At 38.7% G+C, this 14,592-nt stretch overlaps 1 long non-coding RNA gene across 1 annotated transcript; it reads left to right on the top strand.

Annotated features, from left to right (window-relative positions):
- Positions 1-61: 61 nt before the first annotated feature.
- On the top strand, positions 62-12,677 carry LOC111188091 (uncharacterized). Its single transcript, XR_002648359.3, has 4 exons — positions 62-449; positions 970-1,180; positions 4,054-4,146; positions 10,065-12,677. It is a non-coding gene; the product is annotated as an uncharacterized LOC111188091 (long non-coding RNA).
- The last annotated feature ends 1,915 nt before the right edge of the window (positions 12,678-14,592 follow it).

Raw genomic sequence — 14,592 nt, 5'->3', positions numbered from 1 at the left:
GGAAGGGAAAGAGGAAGTCGCTTCAACCTGGCGCAGTGGACCACAAGACCCAACCGGGCGGAAGTGACGCACTTCCAGGGCGCCCCGGCACAGAAGTAAGCGCCTTCTCTTTAGCAACGCTTGGGGACCCGGCGGCCGCTCAGATCTCCAGGTGTCCCGAGGCCTCGCTGACGCCGGAGAGGGTGCCCCTGCTTTTTTCCGTTTGTTGGCCGTTGCTACTAAGACCTGCTTTTTCTACTGAGACGAAGTGCCTGTTTACTTAAAGTGCCTGTTTTTTTGTTGCCTATTATTGGTTCTACCGAGACTCAATGGGTTCTCCTTAGATTGCCGATTGGCTGATGGCCCCGTCAATCTCCAGGGGAAAGAAATAGTTTTCAGACACCTGGGGAAAGTATTACTTCTAGCCCCTTGCTGAAATGAAGGGTTCTGGAGAAAAACCAAGAGATTAGGTAGGTTTCGGAGCTTGTAGACTTTTCTTACAGGGAAATGTATAAAAGCTCTGTCTACACATTAGAGTCACTCGGGGAGTTCTGTACCCTCTAGGGTAGGGCCTGAGTATCCACACTTTTTTAAAAAGCATTTCCCCAGCCCTCCCGCACCCGCACGAGATTCTAATGTGCAAACGGGATTGACAGTTGCTTTTGTGCTTCTTTTGAAGCAGAAATTGCTTCAAAATCAATAAGTAGTTTCTGATCTCAACAGCCTATTTTAAGCTAATTAAGCATTGATTTTTTATAGTTAATAACAAACTGCTATTTCCCGCTCAATTAAACTAAATGTGTTTTAATGATAGGTAATCAATCTAATGTATTGATAAAAAGCTGTATGCCTCGCAGAGCTATGAAAAACTACCTAATAACGTCAGAACGTAAACAATGGGATACAAGTGTTCACTGTTCCTGGTACTATCACACTTTGCCTAGCCTAGAAAGAAGTAACTGGCTCCAAATGGACTTTACGTTTTGTTAGGTGAAGCAGAAGCCTGAGAACCGTGTTTGGGGACCACCACGGAAAAGCATTGTATGAAATAATGACACTCTGACTTCCCTCCTTTGGCTGCTCTGCTCTGCTCTGCTCTGCTCTCGGCAACCCTTGCATCCACAGAGCCACTGAACGGCAAGCAATGATTCTAGCCCAACGTTTGTAAACTTGAGGTTCACAGGCTGTATGTGGCCAACAGGTATGCTTTGCTTATTTTGGACGGTATCGGCTGCCTTCTATGGTTAAAAACAAAAACTGACTTAGTTGCCAACGTTTAAAATAAGATATTTTACATAAAAATCCAGATTACCAACTTCTCTTGAAAATGTTGAAGATCTAGTAACACTGGGTTTATATTCTTGCATGGCCACATTGCCTAGAATTGGGTTGTTCTTTTATTCCTGTTTGCTGTGATCACCACTATTCATTATCGATTCCCTGACACTAGTTGAATTTCATTTGAACATTATCACCTGTGTGTTGCGTTGTGCTAAGTCAATCCCTGATACTAAGTGAACGTTGTTGATTGCCTGCTCAGCATCCATTTCCCCTCTCACCTTCTTAATAGAGCACAACCAGGATTTTATTCATATGATTAGTTATATCCATTTAGACCCCTTCATTCTATATGTCTTGAAAGAAGCTGACTTCACTTCCATCTCCAAGGATTGTCTTAATTTAAATAGTAAGTCCCATTCCCCAAGCCAAAATCCTAGTCTAAACAGTGGATAGTTTAATCAGGGTGAATTGCTTGGAATACTAAGGCTGAAGCAGTTTACTTATCTTCTGAATTTCTTGTGAGGCCTGAAACTGTTGGAGCCTTCTTGCTACCCGGCTTGATAATGAAACCAACACAGAGATGAAAAAGAATCTCAGGGATGTTAAATAACAAAACTCTGAGTAAATATTAAAGATCTAATTAGCTTATTGAACGATTCATGAATTGGGCAGCATCCCACTTAGCAAGTAGAGGGGAGCTCTGAAAGGCTATAGAAAGGGAGAGGTTTTTAAAGGTAAGACAAGGAAGGCAAAAACAAAACAAAACATAAAGATTATTTCAGGCTTAGATAATCTATCTATATGGGATGAAGGGGACCTATGTGCCAGGTTACCTCATCTTCCTTTTGGAGGATGGAAAGGATTACCTCATTGGTACTGACTGGAAAATTCCACACTGACCAGTTAGGATTACATTCTTGGAGAAGGTTGTAACTGCAGTAAGGTCAGGTATTAAGTCTTCCTTTTAGCACAGGTGACTCCATTTTGGGCCTGTTATTTCTTTTTTAACAGGGAATAGGCACCAGATCAACTCAGCTAGGACACCCCTACTCCACCCACACTTCAGAGTGCTGGAGAAGATATTGAGAAGAAAGCAGACCTTTATAGAACCTTTCAATTCTCACCATGTAGATAACCAGATTCTCCAGCTACTGGTGAGATCTATCTTTTCCAAAAGCCACAGTCACCTGACACCTTCCCAATAGCCTGTCCTGATCCAAAGAGATAGCCTAACCCTAGAGATTTGGGAAAATGGAATAGATGAAATGGAGGATGGCAGAGACCTCTTTCATTGACCATGTTTCCAGTTTCTGATCAGCTACCACATGTTCACGATCGTAATCAAGAGAAAAAAAGAATAACCCTGGAAAAATAATTTTGGCCCCCACTACTAAATGGCAGAACGTTTGCTGTGCTATAAGAATACTTGCTATTTTATACCACTTGTCTTCGAAAGTTCTAATTGCTTGTATCAACAACATTATAATTTAAGTAATATGGTAATAGTCCTTTTTTTAAAGGAGCAAACAGAGCCATAAAGATTGCAAGTGATTTTTCCTAGTTGATGAATATTTCTCAAAGGACCCAAGTCTTAGACTTGCTGCCTGTCTTCGTTAAATATACAGTTCTGCACCAGGTGGCAGCAGGCAACATGCTTCCACCCCCAGTTCCTCTTGTAAAACTTTGCTTGCAGAGAGTACTGTACTTACATCAGGGTGGGGGTACAGAGCATAATTACAAAGGTGAGTTTTGGAATTTTCATTTCCAGCAGCACAGTATTTGTCACACTGGGCAAATATGAACTTAGGTTTTCATGGCCTGGAAGGGCAAGGTGGGGCAGGAGACAAAGCCCAGGAACTATCAAGGTTGGGTGCCTATTACAGGCCCCTCCCCAAAAGAGTAAACTAGATATAACTCTTCTAACATCCAAGGGACTGAAAGAAAATTGTCTGTCTCAAACCTTCATATAAAGGTTTTTCCTGATTGATCAGGAATTCCAGGAGGCACTCAGAAAGAATTTCAAAGAATGCAGAGGGGTGAAGGAAGGATACATAAAGGCCATGGGCAAAGCCAAATAGGAACAAGAGATTGTTCCTTATCGGAGTCTTCAGGAAATAGACTCTAAGATGGAGATTTGTGTGTGCAAGAGGTTTAATACCTAAGGGAAGTAAAGGAAGCAGGACTGGGGAGAAGGAGAAGTTGGACTGTGTTGTTTTCACAACAAAGGCCTCTACTGGTAGGATGGGTAGCTCTAGAACTGGGAAAGCCTTTCAGAGTTGCCCTGAATTCAGGCAAGGAGGCCAGGGTTTTATACCCCTACATCAATCAGTCATTGGATGTGGATATTGGGTGGCCTGGGGAAGGGGGCAGGAGCTTGAACGAGGTGGCTTCCTTCAGCCAAGGGCAAACTCTGGAGGGGAACTCAACTCACTGCTGTCAACGTCCAACATTCCCAGCAGCTGGGGAAAATGAGTTCTTCAGTTCTAAAGAGGGGTGGGGAAGATGTTGGCAGCACACCATGGCATCCACTGGTTGAGCACAGGATGGGGTAATCAGTGCTGGAGGTCCTAGAGCTATGAGAGATGAAAGAATGTCACTTTAGTCTTGTAAGAGACACAGAGGTTGGGGGCTCCCACTTCTGCAAGCCTTTCTGCAAAAGAAAGTGTGGTGTCTTTGCTGAAAAGTGGTCTAACTCCTAGCATATAGGTACTTCCCTGATCCCAGCAGATGATGGTTTGTATGGAGATTATTATATTTTACTCTGAAATTATGGCTCTGTTTTTATTCCTGCAGAGATAAAAATGGAAGAAGAGCGCATTTCCCAACACTTCCAATAACCCAGTGCTATGGACTGAATTGTGCACCCCTCAAACTCCTAGTGTGATGGTATGTGTCCCCCAGTGTGATGGTATTTGGAGATGGGGCCTACGGCAGGAGCAGGGAATCAAAACCATCTGTAAACTTTACAAACAAAATTCCATTGAGATTTTGGTATAATGCATTACATTTATAGACTAATTTAGGGAGAAATGAACATCTTCTAGTATTTATTTTTCTCAACCAGGAACATACCATATCTCTCCATTTTCTCAAGTCTTCCTTTATGTTTCAGTAAAATTTCATGGTTTTCTTCTTATAACTCTTTCACATTACTTATTAGGTTTATATCTAGGTAGTCCATACGTTTTGCTACTATTGAGAATAAGACTTTTTAAATTATATTTTCCAATTGTTTATAAGTGCTGTATAGGACAGTGCTATATTATATATGTATATGTGTGTGTACGTATGCATATACATATATATACACACACACATATATATATACGTATATATAGCTTTTGACTTATTATGTTACAAAACTCTCTTGTTGATTCTCTTGGATTCCTTTTCCTTTTTTTGGGTGGAGAACAGCCATATAATCTGCAAATAATAATAGTTGTCTTACTTCCTTTTCAATATGTATACTCCTTTTATCCCTTTTCTTATCTCATTATGTTTTGAAGAGAATGATGATACTGAAGATTCCCTCCCTCATGCTTTTTTTCCCCACCACATGTATTTTCCCACCATGTTTGTTTTCAGTCCATGCCAATCACCTTACATACTGTCTTTCAGAAGTTGACAGCTGAATTTGCTTGTGTGATGTGACCCTCATTTATTAATCAACATGCCCCATCTGGGTCACCCATCTAAATCATATCTGTCTTTTAAGGCCCAATTCAAATCTCTATTCCTTTGATTAAGACTTTCCAGATCATGTCCCAGACCCTTGCTGCCGAAACTCACCAACTCTGACAATGAAGGTAGTGTTAAAACTTGAAATGCAATGCAAGAAGGAGGCATCCCCTAAGGAAGGCTGGCTGGTTAGCATAAAGATATCTCTCCAGGTGGTATGTAGGTGAAGTCACCTTATTTCCTATTCTGGGGCAAACACAAAACTGATTAGAGTTTTAGGACCCCCAAAGGTGATCAGGGAGTAAAGAAAACACTCATCCAAACTTCTATGTAATGTTCTAACAAAAATGCCCTTTTGTTAATTATTTCAACAAGACAAGAATTTTCATTCTCTGGCTATTAATTTCTCTTCTTGTAGCTGGTGTGTGCTTGAAGCCACATTTATAGATAATCAGAAGGCTACTTTGTGAACCTGGAATGAAAACAAGCAGGATTAGATGTATTATTTTTACAGTACATATCAAGAATGGCTGGCTAAATAATGATACAGCTTCACAATGGAAAACATATCGAAATTTATAGTGCTAATATGAAACACCATGACAATATGAATAGTATGCTCTCATTTTCATGAAAAAAAAATTAAACCATATTTATAATTAAAATTTACTAAAAGAGTAGAATTTAAATGTTCTCACCACTCCCCCAAAATTTTTTTATAATGCAATAATCATTATCCCAGCCCAGGGTAATTGTGCTTGCTTGTTCAGTTCAACCCCTCTAAGCACAAATTTGGGGCAGTCAGGTTTCCAGGCACAACTCCCTGTCCCCGCCCTTGGAGTTTATAGGAGGCTCAAGAGAATCCACATGGACAGAGGTCAGGCATCTTCCCCAATGCGCAGTCAAGAGTTATGAGATGGATCATTGAACTCCAAAGAATCTGTATCATACCATATTCACATTTTGGGTAGGATCTTAATTTCAGCAAAACGACATCAAGTGTCACATCAAATGTTGCTCAGGTGAAGCTTATTTGACTTTAGTTATATTGAATTTGTAAACATGTTTTGGTTTTATAGCTTAAGCATAAGGCATTTATACCATGATTATGTTGATATATTTTTACCAAACATTATAATAAAAATAATTTACGTAAGCACTAGGTGGTCCATGAGAAGTTTATTTTCCTTTAGACAGGAATCTGTACATCACTTAAGTTTGAAAAATACTAGTTATTATTTAATTGTATATATATGTCTTGTGTGGTTCATGATTATTACTTATTTCTAGTCTTTTTCATTCTCTATCTTTTAAATTATTCTGAGATCAATAAAGGAGAATTGATATCAATATAACTAGCATAGTATATCAATTTAAATATTCATTGATTCTAACAGACTACATGTATTAAGATGTTACTCACATTCATTTGGATATATTCAGTTACGAACTTCTGGGGCTTGAAGTCATGTGGCCAAACTTAGCTGAAAGGAGAGCTTGTAGTAGTAGTATCAATATATGGCCAGGACCCCATGGATGTTTAGAATCTTGCCTTATTGGCACTCCTTCTCCACCTCAGAGGAAGAATAAGGCTGACAACACTGATGACTAACTCCGTTACAGTTACTACAGAGTTGTGAAGTCAGCCAAGACTCCCTCCAGCATTCCAGCTCTTGTAAAGTCCTCAAAGCTGTGTTCCTACTCCCGTCACCTCCGTGACACCTCAGCCAACTCTCTTCTCTCTTCTCCTTCTCAGAACATCAGGAAACACTCTGAGCTTGCACATGCACATACTGACTATAGTGAATTTAAGCTGATATGTTACCTGTCACAAGTGACTCATTCACATTTGCAGTTTGCTTGATCTTTACTGTGGGATGATGATAATATTTCCTGTTGGAGACATTTATAAAGCAGGAGACACATGATCTTATTTGGAGCAGGTGGGAGAGAGTTCAGATGACATCCCTTCCCTATTCTTCCTCCCAAGCATAGTCTGGCAGGTAACCTTTCCCCTTCATATGGATTAAGCTGTTATGCCTTACTTATTGAACTAAAACCTCTGTGAACAAAGAAAGAACAAAGGGTGTCACTTATCATCCAGTTATACAAAGGGTTAAGTCAAAACCCACTGCAGTTGCCCAACAACAGTGCACCCTGAAGGGAATCAAGATGGAAAAACAGGATGAAGCATTTTGTGCTTTGAAATGGGCCCCTAGATAGTTAAGATACGTATCTGAGGAAGAATTTCAAGGATCCCAGGTTCTTGCATCTTCCCATACACAGAAAAGCACTAAATTCATTAACTTGAGATATCTTTTCTTTGTGATTAGCAGTAATCTTTTACAAAGATATGTGCTTGACTACATGTATTTCCTAGCCCCCCAAATTTATATATATGCTGGCTCCTCCCCTACCTCTTTGGAGCCGTTCCTCAGAGCTGCTGCCCAGCCTCTCATCCTCAGTAAGTTCCCTCAGTAAAACTGAAACAATTTTTAGATTGTCTGTTTTTCTTTCAGTGGACAGTTTGGGTGACCATGAAGGGAACTGAGCAGATTCTCTCCTTCAACTGAGCTCTATGAGGATCCAGAGCCTTGGTACCAGGAAGGGCCCCTTGTACCCATCTACCTCCTCAGGGAGTCCAGACACCTGGGTATATCTCTCCTGGGTCTCAGACCTCCCATATTGGTTGATAATCCTGAGTTTTATCTGGTGGTTGATAAACTCCTTGCTGTAAGGAGTAGGGTTTCCTTGAACTTTAGGCTGTTCAGGAAAGAGGTACCCTCTTTGGTTTGTTGACCAGTGAGAGAATTCTCTTTGGTCTCTGCCATCTGAAAGGTATGCATATGGTGTACATTTGGCAGCCAATCAAATACACTGGGATTCCAGACAGTCTCTTTGGCCATGCCAGCTCTCAGGAAAATTTGTCATAAGGGGTCCCAGTCCACAAGGGACCCTTTGTCATTTCAATCTTCATTGCATCCACGTGTACAAAAAAGACCTTTTTCTTTCCAGACTTTTTTTGAAGGGGAGTAAACTTTCTAGATCTTGTAAGGGCTACATCCTTTGCACTCTCTTGTGGGGACACCTCTTGTGTGTTGTTGATTTGAGTTGCTATTAAGATCCTCTGGATGAGGGATGCTTTAAATTGTAATAAACTTCTAAACTGGAAAATTTTTAGAGAGCTCTCATCATAAATAACTGTTTATTGGTACCTATGTTAGGACCAAATTAAAAGGTGGATACAAAGACAAAATGGCTAACCTTAGGAACTCCCTTATTTTAAACAAACAAAATGGTTTGGGAAGACTTATTGAAATTGTGATCTCACCTTCCCCTCAATGGGTCTTACATATGTTAATAAAAATATTAAGTTAATGCTAATTAGGTTACTTAACAAGGGAATAAAAAGCTGAGAGGAAAGTCAAGAGACTCTTCCCAACAAGGTGGAAAATTTTAAGAGGACTTGTCCCAGCAGAATGGAAGTCTTTAGATGGCCATTAAGAAGTCGAATAGATAAAACACATTGATGGGATTAAAACAAAGGTTGGAATACAGCACTGCCGCCTAAAGTTGGATGAGCCAAAAGGACCCCCTTTGGTCCTTCAACATTAAAGGGCCCCAAACAATTGATGAAATAAAATTCTTATTTTCTGGCAAGACAAGAAAAAATTAAACATAGAATTTTTCTTTGCCCATTTGGGCCTCCTCCTTCCCCTTTAGTGTGTGTTGTGCATCTGCTTTAACCAGACTTCCTGAGGAGATAACATTTCTTAATTTCATCTAGGCTCACAACTCTTTAGGAGATAATTTTCCTTCTTAATCTTGTAAAGGGCTTGATGACCCATGACCCACTCCTTGCTTTGTACTTTCTTTAGATCTGGATTGTGTAAACTGTCAATAATACATCATTTAATGTACAACCCTCTGTCTCAAACACTTATGTAACTGTGCTTTGAGCTTTCTGAGAACTGTTCTCAGGTTATAATCACCAATTTGGCTTGAATAAAATTTTCCATTTATTTTCTTAGATCAACTGATTAATTTTGTCGTTGTTGTTGATACAAGTCTACTCTTTCACTTTAGAAAAATTTAAAAGGCTGGAAGATAAAATTACACTGAGAAACCTGACCAGCAATTGCTTGGGGCAACAGTTAGGCCAATTAATCAAGTTAAAGATTGACAAATAAGCCTGGGTCCCTTGGCTCCACCCCTCACCAGAGACCCCAGAGCCTTTACAAGCAGGCCCAGCGGCCATGGCTCACGGGCACAGCCGCTCCGCGGCATTTGGGATCTTCCCGGACCAGGGCACGACCCCGTGTCCCCTGCATCGGCAGGCAGACTCTCAACCACTGCGCCACCAGGGAAGCCCCCCAGAGCCTTTTTATACAGGAATGGATAAAATTGCCAGGGGATGAAAAAGTTTCCGGGGCTCCTTGTGAGACCAAGACTTTGTTAATGGGGTCCTAATGGATGCTAAGGTTAAGGGGGTAAGAGTTAATAGAATTGAGATGAAGTTTATAAGAAAGTTGGTTTATTTGAATGGTTTTATATAAGACGGGTGCATCTCTTTTGGTTGATTATATTATGGAGATAGACATTATGTCTCAACTGTTGAATGCTTTCCCCACCTGCTATGATAAAACAGGGCATATAAATCTGCCCCCCAGGCAATGTTAATTTAACATAATAAAGGGGAACCAGTAGGGTTACTGGAGCCCACACAGTATGAGGTAAAAACTGGGGCTAATATTCAGGGGCTAATAAAAACAGTAATGGAGATTCTTTTGCCTCTTGGGTTAATTGGTCTGGGTTTGACTTGTGTCCCTTGGAAGAGGGCCTTTGTTGAATGCCTTGTGCAAACTTTTGAAAGCATGATACATTGAACCTTAGAGTTCCAGAACATGGAACTCTTCTGATTTCCAGTTTAGTGGGAAATCTTCTCATGGATATAAGGAAGCAAAAATTTTTTAAATATAGTTGTGTAATAGGGAAGAACCTTTGTAATCTATTACAAGTTAATCACTAAAGGGATGTTGCCTATAAGTTAAATTATACATAATGGAACATCTCTGGGAACACTGCTTCCCAGGTAATGAGCATTAAGCTAAAATACCTTTGTTTAGTTCACAGGAAACATCCTGACCAGGCCCACCTGTGAATGACTGCAGGAAGGAAGAAATTAACACATCCCCTCTGGAAGCTGACCAGAAGCAGGAAATGTTTGACTTTACTCCCTCCCCTTTTAGTGTAAAACAAGCCTGAATTCTAATTATGGCAAGATGGTTCTTTGGGACATGAGTCTACCATCTTCTTAGTCTACCAGTTTTCCAAATAATGTTGCTATTCTTTGCCCAAACATCTCGTCTCTCAACTGACTGGTCTGTCATGTGGTGAGCAGTATGAGCTTGGACTCGGTAAGATTTGGGCAAGTCAATCTTTTGATATCGTTTAGGCAGCACCCCAGTTCTTTGGGAAATTGAAAGCAGCTGTCTTTGTCTTGCAAGTATTTGCAAGATCAGAAATATAAACACAGCCCAAAATGGCCTGAGACTGAGCCTAGTTAACTCAATCAGGTAGAACCTGAAATCTAAAGGGAGAAAAAAAAGAGGGAAAGAAGCCTTTTTAAAAGTAAAAACTGCTGGCACCCAGACATATTGTAATTATTCCATTTATATGAAATATCCAGAATAGGCATATCCATAGAAAGCTCATTAGCGGTTGCCAGGGACTGAGTGGGAAATAGAAAGCAATTGCTAATGGATACAGAGTTTCTTCTTGCGGTGATAGAACTAGTGGTGATGATTGTACACCTCTGTGAAAAAACCACTGAAAAGGGTGAATTTTATGGCATGTGAGTTATATCTCAAAAAATTACAGCATTCATGAGAAAAAAAGATGTTGTGTATATATATATATATATATATTTACAATGGAATACTACTCAGCTATAAAAAGATGAGATCTTGCCATTTGCTATGACATGGATAGACCTTGAGGATATTAGGCTAAGTGAAATAAATCAGACAGAGAACAACAAATACCGTATGATTTCACTCATATGTGGAATATTTAAAAAGTAATATAAAACCAAACCAAACAAAAACAAACTCATAGATAACGAGGCCAAAGTACTGGTCACCAGAGGGAGAGTGAAATGGATAAAGGGGACCAACTGTATGGTGATGGGTGGAAAGAAAACTTTTGGTGGTAGGTGCACTGTAAGTGTATACAAAAGTTGAAACATAATGTTGTACACATAAAACTTCTATTATGTTATAAACCAATGTTACTTCAATTTAAAAAAATCTTTCTGAGGTCTTTAAAAAAATAAATTATGTTTTATGATATGTCTATTTAAATAGTTTCTCCAAATCTTTTTGGTAATTTAAAACTTTAGAGTTTTTCTAAAGTAAGCTAAATGATGGAAGTTTATTGAATATCCAGATCATTTCCAAATAAGATAAAATAATGAAACATTAATTGTTGAGCATGTCTAAGTTTAACTACTTTTATCTTCTGATAAGATTAAGAAGCCAAAGATGTTTGGGTTTATCCCATACATCTTGTACCACATTAAAGAGAGAAATTATGCTATGAGAAAATCTGTGTTTCTAGAGGTTGTGGAGTATGTTCATAAGTTTTCCAATCAGGAAATGCTAGTATGACAGTTCACAATTGCTTGCTTCTTGGTTTTCTCTAGAGATTAGGGGTTTTAAGAATACAATTAATACATATAATTGGGACTACTAAAATTAATAAGGAAAACATCTTCATATGCAACAGAAAAAAAGAGTTTAAGGATCGTAAATGCATTTCGTTAAGGGAAAAGAAAGTAATTTTGTCCTAAGAGAAGTTAAAAAATAGAGAAAAGGGGAAAGCATGGGACAAAATCTGAAGGTAAAAAAGGAAGTTACAGGTTTGTGGAACAGAATCCCTGAGAAAAGAGTTTTGTATGTGATCAGGACTGGCTAACACTGGAATAAATTTAATTGAGTGAATAAGTTTTAATATTAAAAGTAAGCTGGTACAAAAGTAGAGTCTGGTTTTCTCTCTGTTAATAGGACAAAGTTTTCTTGGAGTATTGATCTGCTTTTGATAATAGATTGTAAAGTTTCTTTACCTTTTAAGTTCCCTTTCATAACTTTCTGTAGTTTACCTTTGAAATCTTTTAGTGTCACTTTGGTTAAATAATTAACTGAGTATTGTTTCACAGTGACTGTGATTCTGTTTGACCAAGTGTTTCCAAGTGTTTTAAAACCTTTTGATATCTTTGACAAACCCCCCAAATCAATTCTGAATGAAGTCCTTTTGACCTCTAGCTAACTTTGGGGTGTTTCAGAGGTTCCCTGAAACATCTCAAAGAGAGGTATTAAACTAATGAGGCTTATTTTGGTATGTTGAATTATGTCAGAAGCATTGTCAAATGAGTGATGATAAATTTTCTTAGATTATATTGTATGGGCAAATATTATTAATATAAATGTTCTAGAAGTTATATGAAATTCCTAAAAATCAGGTATGTGTTGGTATGTTGTCAGTCATAATTCTGGTTATTATCTTAAAATTTTGTATGTCACAGAAATATCAAAATTTCCTTTTCAATTGCGTTGTGGTCATGTCTTTAACCATGCCATTCAAAGTCTTTTGTCATTTACAGACAGTTATTGTTTTACTCTGATGTCTTTACAAAGATGAAACTCTTCAAGAAGATTAATAAAAAGGACTTTTTGACAAGAGCAGGTTTCTGATAACTTTTAGATAATACCACTGAACTGGGTAAGAAATTCCAGAACACTAATGGAAAAACTTTATGACTTCATAAACTGTTAACGGAAATCATGATCAACAAGAATTAGTTACAAAGGGCTGAATGATCATTTTTATGACTTTCTGTCTGAAATATTACTGTCTTTTAATCTTCCTTTTCCAGATATAAGGAAAATTTCCCACTTAAGCTAACTATAACTTGGAGCAGTTTGGTAAATTACACCTTTGTAAGCAGAATTGAAACATTTGTCTTTTTCTCTGTAACATCTCTCCAGAATTTGAAATTATTAGTGAGTATTCTTATTTTTATGGCAGTATAGTTATTTGCATAAGTTCAATAAAAATGTGTTCTCCTTATAACAGGACACAAATGGGAACATTGGTTATATTACCAAGGCTTTGACTGGAATGTCATGTTTGAGAATTACATAGAATCAGATATAACCAGACAGCTTTAAAGAACTAAGATGGACTTTATGGAGCCATTTCCTTAGAAAAAAACAGTCTGATACCTTGCTTACAGAGTTCCCAGCAACCTTACCAGGTGACTAAGAAAGGTCACTTCCTGGCAGGTGTAAGAACCTAAAGATATTTTGGGGGCCTTGAGAAGAAAGGAATTCACCCAACTCTATAAGTATTACAGTCAAATCTCATGGTGAGTCCTTGGAATGACGTTCCTGGCTTCAGGAGTCTTTCAACAGTCAATCTGAGATTCCTTATAAAAAGTTCTATCGGAGTAAATTTACAGAAGCCTACATGATCAATTGCCATTCTTGTTACACTTACGTAAATAATCAGGTCAAACTTACTGAAACCAAACTTATTTTGCAAATAAATTAGTCTTAATTTGTCTATGTTTGGTGGAAATTAAAGTAATTTTAGAGAAAAAAATATGTTTTAGTGGATATTAAGTTCTAGTGCTGTAATTGTATTTCAGGTTAGGTAATTACAGCCTAAACTCACTTCCTAGATGGCTCCTTATTGCTGTATTGCATTATAGCAAAGTTTAATTGAATTATTAAAAGGACATTATAAGTCTGTTTCTGAAGTTTATCAAAGAGAGAAATATCTTTGGATGAAGATCAGATACCCCATAACCAACCTACAACCAGGAGATTATATATACTGGAAAAGACATCATTTAAAGGACTCTCTCCAGCATAGATTGGAAGGCCCTTATCATGTATTCTTTTTTTTTTTTTTTTGAGGTATGCGGGCCTCTCACTGTTGTGGCCTCTCCTGTTGCGGAGCACAGGCTCCGGACGCAGAGGCCCAGTGGCCATGGCTCACGGGCCTAGCTGCTCCGCAGCATGTGGGATCTTCCCGGACCGGGGCACGAACCCGTGTCCCACTACATCGGCAGGCAGACTCTCAACCACTGCGCAACCAGGAAAGCCCTCCCCTTCCCTTTTCATCTGTGAATGAGGAGGAAATGCCTTGGGCATCCTAGTCCATTAATAGGAGGACCATAGAAGACCAATTGGGTACTATAGCCAACTAGACCCTGTTGCTAGAGAACTCCCTCTTTACGAGCTTTCTCTGCTACTGCCCTCCAACTCAAAGCAACCAAAGAAATTGCCATGGGTTCTCCTTTAAGAATCTACATGCCACATTCAGTAGAAGCACTTTTTAAAATATTGAAGTATAGTTGATTTACAATATTGTGTTAGTTAAAGGTGTACACCAAAGTGATTCAGTTATATATATATATTTTTTTCAGATTATTTTCCATTGTAGGTTATTACAAGATACTGAATAAAGTTCCCTGTGCTACACATTAAATCCTTGCCACTTATCAATTTTATGTACAGTAGTCAGTAGAAACACTTTTAAACTTTCACACACTCAACATCTTTCTGCCAGTAGATGCACATCTTAGGAGAT

This window comes from Delphinapterus leucas, chromosome 6 (assembly GCF_059928025.1).
Source record: "Delphinapterus leucas isolate spDelLeu-1000000601 "Yukka" chromosome 6, BTC_Dleu_Yukka2, whole genome shotgun sequence".
Classification (NCBI taxonomy): domain Eukaryota; kingdom Metazoa; phylum Chordata; class Mammalia; order Artiodactyla; family Monodontidae; genus Delphinapterus; species Delphinapterus leucas.
The sequence above is the reverse complement of the archived record's forward strand: the minus strand, read 5'-3'. Positions and strand labels throughout refer to the sequence as shown.